Source organism: Rhinatrema bivittatum, chromosome 1 (genome assembly GCF_901001135.1).
Source record: "Rhinatrema bivittatum chromosome 1, aRhiBiv1.1, whole genome shotgun sequence".
Lineage (NCBI taxonomy): Eukaryota > Metazoa > Chordata > Amphibia > Gymnophiona > Rhinatrematidae > Rhinatrema > Rhinatrema bivittatum.
In genome coordinates, this window is record NC_042615.1 from 181,524,780 (window position 1) to 181,532,870 (window position 8,091).

Here is an 8,091-nt window from a genome sequence, read left to right on the forward strand (position 1 = left end):
GTGAGAGACAGAAACTGGTCATGGGGGCATGACTGGTATGGTGTGTGTGTGTGTGAGAGACATGGGCACTAAGGAAGAGGACCATAAGTATAGAGCTTAGCTTCTACTGCTGCTTCTGGTGAGTGCCACGGCCTGCAGGGAAGGGGAGTAGGAGAGCTGCTGGAGGGGGTAAGTAAAGGTGGCTTTTTAAGTTTATTTTTCTTGACTGCCATTTTAATTGTGTGATGTCTGCTTTTTTGAAATATTTTATTGGTGTTTGGAGAATGTTTAATAGTTTTTATGAGTTTTTAATTGTTGGATGTTCATAGCTGTTTTGAAACATTTATTCTGCTTATTAGTATAGTTTTACAATTATTTCTGTGGGGATCTATAGCTGCTTGCTAGTTCTGTTTTCCTAATAAGAGGTGTATTGGTTTTTAGGACCTGATTTAATATTTGTAGTGTTGCCTTTTCATAGATAGGGTTGCTCCTGTTTGAGTGTATTCCATAATACAGGTGTAACTGTGTGCGGATTAGTTTATGTGCATTACTACAGATCCTGGGAGTATGTTAGGTCGGTTCTGTGTCTGTTACCGAGATGAGATATTTTGCTAGCATGTGAGCGTTTGTATCGGTCTTATTTGTTGTGTTTTCTCAGAGGACATGCATTGGTGGTAAACTGCTGTCTTTTCATAAGTAGGGCTATTGAGCCTGGAAATAGAAGGAGTTTGAGTTGCTGTTACTGAGATGTCACCAGAACCAGAATATCTTTTTTGTAGGGTGAGTTGTATGGGGAATGTCATAATTCTGCTTTACATCCATTATTGTGGGTCAGGGGGTTTCCCGTGGATACAAACTGTACTTTTACATCTAGCCCCGTGACGATCATGGGTCAGTGTGCCATGCATGTGAGAACCTATGGTGAGTTGAGTTACATTCACATTATAAATGTCATAATTAAATAAGTGTGCACTAAAATCCAACCCCATCCATAACCCCGCCCCCATATGACCAAAGCCCCGCCCTCACCCCACCCTCACGGGGCAAGGGCGGGGCGAGGGGTCACCGCAACATGAGGAACTGTATTGCGGGGTCACGGCCTTAGAAAGGTTGAGAACCACTGCTCTAAATGATCCTTCTTAGAGAGTCTGCCATCCTGAGGGCTGTCAAGGTCTTCGTAAATAAGGCTTGCAATTCCTCCCTGCAAAACTGGTGCACCCCTGCTGTATCATCCTCCTCATCAGAGGACCACTCCTGTTAAACTGAGGAATCTAGGTTTGGCTTTGGGGAGCTCGCACCTGAGGTTTCCCCTTAGGGGCCCTTACCTCTCCCCTCTCTTACCCATTCATGTATCTGCAGAGGCAGCCTGGAGGCCTCCAGATCATCAGGAATAATGCTTGGCTAGATGGTAATTGCTTCCATCCTCACTGCATATAGAGGCATAGGTAGATCCATTTTCAACCATTGTCAGATAAGAACCATATAAAGGGCTGAGGAAACCTACCACTGTGGGAATTCTTATGATCTCATGGGCCAGGCATCTTCTCTCTCTCAGCATGTTGCTAATCTACCCTGCTTGCTGCTGCAATCGTCGTGCCTCTAATGTGTGCAAGGGCGCCTTTGGAGGCGAGTGGCATTAACACTTGAAAGAGCACATGCGAATTCATGTGATGCCGATGCATGCAAGTGCACATGCGAATGCACGTGTTGCTGAAGCACACAGGTGCGCATGCAAGTGTGTAGACAGAGGCTCCTATATCCTCCACCTCCAGACTCCAGTGCTTCCTCCGTGGGCCCCTCCCAGCGCTGATACTTCAGCACTGCCCCAAGCCATGGGACGGCACCTCTCCTGCTGCAACAAACACTACTTTTTCTTTTTACTTACCTGCAGGAGAGACAGCCATGAGTGGTGGATGGGAGAGTCAGAGCGAGGCCAGGGACAGACTGCAGGAAAATCTCAGCCCAGAGGATTTTTTTCAAAACCAGCCCATGAGGTATCTGACTCCCTTATGCACTTTCTCTGCAGCACATTCATCAACACGCCATCTTGACTCTGAAACCTGGCAGAATTAAGCCCAAATATCTCCAAAATAAATTTCACCTTTTTCCTAAATAACTAAGAAATAGAACATACTCTAGACAAGCAGTGAATAAACAAAGCTGTAGACCCCCATTCTATCCATGCAAAATCGGTTGGGGTCACCCCAAAAGTCTGCTTAGCAGAATACCTCACCTTAGTCACACATATAGAACACAGACAGACCCTCACCAAATACAAAATGAAGAGATAATAATGTATAAATAGAAAAATGCAGACAAAAATTGAACATAAGTCCCTAATATGACTAAAAAGTTAGTTGCATAAGTTGTGGGTGGAGCAACTTAGCCGCATAACTTATGCAACTAAGTAGCATTATTCAGTCTTAGCCGCATTAAGTTAACCAGCTACGATAGATGGTTATAACTGATACAGTTAAGTACAAATATATGTGTGTATATTCAGCGACATAGCCATGCCACTGAATATACCATGTAATTTAGCCAGATAAGTTATATCCGGCCAAATTACGTGAACGGCCATCTTTCAATATTGAGCCCCTAATGATTTAAAAAGTCACATAAATGTTCTAATATTTCCCATGGCAAAAAATGGAGAAATTACTTACCTGATAATTTCGTTTTCCTTAGTGTAGACAGATGGACTCAGGACCAATGGGTATAGTGTACTCCTGCTAGCAGTTGGAGACTGATCAGATTTCAATCTGACGTCAGCCCCTAGTACATATACCCCTGCAGGAAGTGCAGCGCTTCAGTATTCTCCTTGAAAAGCATGGTGGATATATGTGTGACTGACTGATTAACTTAACAATTTGGATAACTTCATAACTTGGTTAAACGTTAAAACTTGATTAATTCGAACTGGTTGATTGACTATAGCTGGAGACCGCCAGTGTACTCAACCAGAAAGCGTCGACACCCGGCAGGGTGGATGCCCTAGGTAAGTGAAAACATGGTTTACCCTGGAATCATCTGAAAGACCATGCAAGACGGCAGCCAAGGGTGGTATGCTGAGTCCATCTGTCTACACTATGAAAAACAAAATTATCAGTAAGTAATTTCTCCATTTCCTAGCGTGTAGCAGATGGACTCAGGACCAATGGGATGTATAAAAGCTACTCCCGAACCAGGTGGGAGGTTGCACGTGACCCACTTAGTATTGCCCTTACAAATGCGTGACCTCCCGAGCCTGAATGTCCAGATGGTAGAATTTGGAGAAGGTATAGAGGACCATGTAGCCGCCCTGCAGATCTCGGCAGGTGACAGCATTCTAGTTTCTGCCCAGGATGCTGCCTGGGCTCTGGTAGAATGGGCCTTGACCTGTAGAGGTAGTGGCTTGCCAGCTTCTACGTAGGCCACCTTGAGGATTTCCTTGATCCAGTGGGTGATGGTTGCCCACGAGGCTGCTTCCTCTTTTCCTCCTTCACAGTGGAAAGAGACAAGGTGGTCAGTTTTTCGTATGGATTTGGACATTTCCAGGTATCTGGATAGGAGTCTGCCGATGTTGAGGTGGCATAGTCTATGGACTTTTTCCGAATTCTTCAAGCCATCTGTCGTTGGTAGTGAGATGGTCTGATTAAGATGGAAGTGTGAGACCACTTTGGGGAGGAAGGAGGGAACCGTGCGTAGTTGGATGGACCCCGGGGTGAGTCTGAGGAACAGTTCACAGCAGGACAGTGCTTGTAGTTCCGATATGCAGCGGGCTGAACACACCGCCAGCAAAAACACCATCTTTAAGGTTAACAGGTGGAGGGCCAGGCCTCGGAGGGGTCTGAAGGCGGTTCCCGCTAGGAAGTCCAAAACGAGATTGAGATTCCACAGAGGTACCGGCCACTTTAGTGGTGGGCGAACGTGTTTGACTCCTTTCAGGAAGCGTGACACATCCGGGTGAGAAGCTATCCTGTCGCCCTCGCTCTTGGAGCCGTAGCATGACAATGCGGCCACCTGTACCTTGATGGAGTTGAGGGACAGGCCCTTCTGTAGTCCATTCTGTAAGAATTCCAGGATCACAGGAACTGTAAATGAGCATGGCTTGATGTTGTGTTCTTTGCACCAGGCTTTGAATACTGTCCAGATCCTTATGTACGTTAGCGATGTGGAGAACTTGCGTGCTCGGAGAGTGTCGATTACTGCCCCCGAGTATCCGCTCTCTCTCAGGTGAGCCCTCTCAATGGCCAGACCGTAAGAGAGAATTGAGCTGGGTCCTCGTGGAGGATCGGACCTTGTTCTAGCAGGTCCCTGTGTGGGGGCAGGGGTAGGGGGTTCCCTGCCAGCAGTCTTCTCATGTCTGCATACCAGGGTCTTCGTGGCCAGTCTGGAGCCACCAGAAGAACTAGTCCCTTGTGTAGGTGTATCTTGTGAATAATTGTGCCCAGTAGGGGCCCCGGCGGGAAGGTGTATAGTAGAGTCCCCGGGGGCCAGGGCATCGATCCCTTGGGACTGTAATTCCCGCCTGCGGCTGAAGTATCTGGATGCTTGGGCTTTGGATCTGTTTGCCAGAAGGTCCATGTCCGATGTCCCCCACCGATCCACTATCATCTTGAAGGCTATGGACGACAGCCTCCATTCTCCTGGGTCTAGACTTTCCCTGCTGAGGAAGTCTGCCTTGATATTGTCTTTCCCGGCGATGTGGACGGCAGAGATCTCCTGGAGGTTTGCATCCGCCCACGCCATCAGGGCGTCTATTTCTAGGGACACCTGTTGGTTTCTGGTTCCCCCCTGCCGGTTGATGTAGGCCACTGTCGTGGCGTTGTCAGACATTACTCTGACCGCTTTGTTTTGAAGTCTGTGAGCGAACTGCAGGCAGGCTAGCCTGACTGCCCGTGCTTCTAGGCGGTTGATGTTCCATCCCACCTCTTCTGCGTTCCACTGCTCTTGGGCGGTTAGCTCCTCGCAGTGTGCTCCCCATCCTTGTAGACTGGCATCTGTGGTGAGTAGGGTCCAGGTTGGGGAGGATAGTCTTGATCCCCGGCTCATGTGGCTGGCCTGCAGGCACCACCGTAGCTGGGTCCGAACTCTGCCCGGGAGTGATAGATGTAGTGTGTAGTTCTGGGACAGTGGGCTCCACCATGATAGGAGTGAGCGCAGTGGCCTTATGTGGGCTCGCGCCCATGGCACAACTTCCAGTGTGGATGCCATCAGTCCGAGGACTTGCAGGTAATCCCATGCTGTGGGACGAGGATCGTTCGAGCAAGGTTTGCAGTCTGTTCCACAATTTTGATCTCCTTGTGGGGGTCAGGCTGACCTTGTCCTCTTTGGTGTGGAATCGGACTCCTAGGTATTCCAGCGACTGTGAGGGCTGTAGGGAACTTTTGTTTGTGTTGACTACCCATCCTAGGCTTTCCAGTAGAGTTATGACTCTGCTGGTTGCTTGGCAGCTTTCCTCCGGTGACTTTGCTCTGATCAGCCAATCGTCCAGGTAAGGGTGAACGAGGATTCATTCCTTCCTTCCTCAGTGTTGCTGCCACCACCACTATTACCTTGGTGAACGTCCGGGGTGCTGTGGCTAACCCGAAGGGTAGTGACGGTTCAGGACTTTGAAGCGTAGGTAGCGCTGATGTTCCTGATGAATGGGGATGTGCAGGTAGGCCTCCGCAAGATCCAGGGATGTAAGAAACTCTCCTGGTTATATTGCCCTTATAACAGATTGTAGGGTTTCCATGCGGAAGCGAGGGATCCTGAGGTGGCGGTTGACAGACTTGAGGTCCAGGATGGGCCTGAATGTTCCCTCTTTCTTGGGAATGATAAAATAAATGGAATAATGGCCAGTATTTAATTCCTGTGGAGGCACTGGGGTTATGGCCTCGAGGGCCAGTAATCTGGACAGTGTAACTTCCACTGCCGCCCGCTTGGAGGGGTCGTGGCAGGGGGACTCTACGAACTTGTCCGGAGGAGTTCATAGGAGATCCAGGTAGTACCCCTCCCGAATGATGGCTAGGACCCACTTGTCTGAGGTTATTTCGACCCATCTGCGGTAAAATAGGGCTAGTCTGCCCCCTATGGCTTCTTCCCTTGGATGGGTCGGCTGAATCTCATTGTGGGGTGCGGCTGGGCCCATACTAGAGCTGGTTCCCCTCTTGTTGTGCTTGGTCCGAAAGGACTGGTTCCTGCCTGTAGGGCAGGGCGCTTGATCGTTGCTCCTGTAAGGATTGAAGTGCTGCGAATTTCTGCCCCTGGAGGACCTGGGGAAGGGACGCTGGTTTCTCTTCGTCTTATCTTCCGGTAGTCGTGGCAGTGGGGACTCGCCCCATTTGTCGGCCAATTTCTCTAGTTCACTGCCGAACAGGAGGGATCCTTTGAAGGGCATCCTTGTGAGACGCGTTTTGAAAGATGCATCGGCCGACCAGCTTCGGAGCCAGAGTTGCCTCCTGGCAGCCACTGCAGATTACACTCCTCTGGCCGCTGTGTGCACTAGGTTGGAGGCAGCGTCCGCTAGGAATGATACTGCTGGTTCCATGTCTTCTCCCGGGGTGTTGTTCCTGGTTTGTGATAAGCAAGCACGTGTCACCACGGTGCAGCAGGCCGCAATTTGTAGAGACATAGCGGCAACTTCAAATGACTGTTTATGGACTCCAGGCGTCGGTCATGTGCATTCTTGAGCGCAGCTCCTCCCTCCACTGGGATAGTGGTGCGCTTAGAGACCGCGCAGACCATGGCATCCACTCTTGGGCATGCAAGAAGATCTTTGGTTGCTGGGTACAGGGGGTACAGGGCTGCCAAGGCTAGTCCCCCTTTGAATGCGGACTCCGGAGCATTCCATTCCAGGTCAATCAGCTGTTGTGCTGCTTGTAACAGAGGGAAGTAGCGAGGAGACTGTCGAAGACCCTCCAGCAGGGGGTTTGGTTTAGGTTCCCCCGAAGTACCTGGGCCCGGGATAGCGAGCTCCATCAGACATTGATTGACCAGGTCTGGGAGCTCATCCTTTGTGAAGAAGTGTCTCATGGTTCGGTGAGGCTCTGTCCCGGGGGGGGGGGGAGCTCCCCCTCTTCTAGGGGTTCGGCTTCCTCCTCAGAGATGTCCGAGTCCCCATAGGTGGGGCTTCTGGGTAATGGAAGCCTGTGCCTAGGTCTTGAAGGGCCTGGGGCATGTGGCTGGTCAGCCAGAGGTTCAGTTTGCAAAGGCATGAATCCCCTTGAAGAACTTCACTCATGATTTGGATGCTGGGTCAAAGCCGAGGAGCGCTGGTTCCTTGGGGGCCCCAGTCTGTGGAGTGTCCCCCGGGCTAGGTCCAGGGTGCCCCCTGAGGAGCTAGAACTCTTCCCCTGGGTGAGACTGGCCCTGAGCTGGATCTCCCAGGGCCTCCTCGCACTGCGCGCACAGGGTGTCAGCCTCCTCGCTTTGTGTGGCTCTGATGTGGCATGCTGGGCAGAGGCCTTGTGCTTTAATTTCTGTTCCTGGGGGTGCCATGGCTGTCGGCATGTAAATCTTATGTGCTCCGGTGCGCTTAAAATGAGCACGTAAGTTGTGCGTGCGGCTGTGCCGTAGATATGCGCTTGGCTCTGTGCGTGCAAGTTAAGTGTGCAAGGATTTATTCGCACGTAAGTCTATGCGCACAAGTGCTTTGTGCGCCTGACTCGGAGATGTGCGCTTGGGGGCGAACGGCACGGCGAGTAGGCCAAGATGGCGATGGCGAGCACGCGGGCCATATGGCGACCCCCTCGGAGAGTCTCCACATTGGTAGACTCTTGGAATAGCCGGGGCCTGGCCCTGCTAGGGCGGATCAACCCAGTGGCACTGGTCCCGGTCGGTGACCTGTGCTCCTCCTCGATCCTCGGAGACTGGATTCAAGTGGAAGATTTCTACCTTACCTTGTCTTCGGCGCTTCCGGTTTCGTCCCGATTGGTCTCCGGCTGCAGGGGGAGAGGGCAAATACCTTCACCGCTACACTCGAGGGATCGGGGACTAGGTCCTCGCCGCGATTCGGCCGCCGGACCGAGGCTCACCTCCGAGGGACCACGGAAGTCACCTCGGGAATCTCAACTGGGGAAGGGCCCCAAGGGTATCACCACAGGAGAGCAGGGCTCGTCTTCAGGTAGGTTTTCTTCTTTAAATTTT